The sequence below is a fragment of the Crocuta crocuta genome, unplaced genomic scaffold (genome assembly GCF_008692635.1).
Source record: "Crocuta crocuta isolate KB4526 unplaced genomic scaffold, BGI_CrCroc_1.0 scaffold944, whole genome shotgun sequence".
NCBI classification, from domain to species: Eukaryota; Metazoa; Chordata; class Mammalia; order Carnivora; family Hyaenidae; genus Crocuta; species Crocuta crocuta.
The window spans coordinates 768,383-768,807 of record NW_027528243.1 but is presented as its reverse complement, the minus strand read 5'-3'; the positions used below and the strand labels follow the sequence as shown (position 1 = coordinate 768,807).

The 425-nt window shown below is 39.9% G+C and overlaps 1 protein-coding gene across 1 annotated transcript in view; it reads right to left on the bottom strand.

The window, feature by feature from the left end:
* LOC144222563 (acrosomal protein KIAA1210-like) overlaps positions 1–425 on the bottom strand; it is an 11,479-nt gene that overhangs the window by 10,714 nt on the left and 340 nt on the right. The window lies entirely within an intron of this gene.

Sequence of the window (425 nt, the reverse complement as noted above, 5' to 3'; positions counted from 1 at the left end):
CTCAGGCCCCCGAGAAAGCCACAACTGGGCTCCGTTCTGTTCTTCCAGACCAAGCCTTCCACATTCCACAACTACTAAAAACACTCAACAAAAATTGAAAAACAACCCAATGAACTGTTACATTTAGTTCTGTCTTTAGATTTAATATCTGATGGTTCCNTTAGTGACCTTTGCCTCCTTTACGTGATATTTGCCCATGGTCACGTATCACTCGTAGGTGGCCCCACAGTTTAGGGAATGGATGTACATCCTAGTAAGTGTCAAAAAAAGAAGTTTTGTAAATGGAGTCCTATTCAATAGAAGCCTGTGGTGGCATCTTTTGTCTGTATTCTCTCCTTTACTCCTCAAATTACAAATTTATCTGTTGGTTAAATCTGGAATACTATCTACAGTAAAACTTCAGTTGAATCTCTCGGATCATGGTT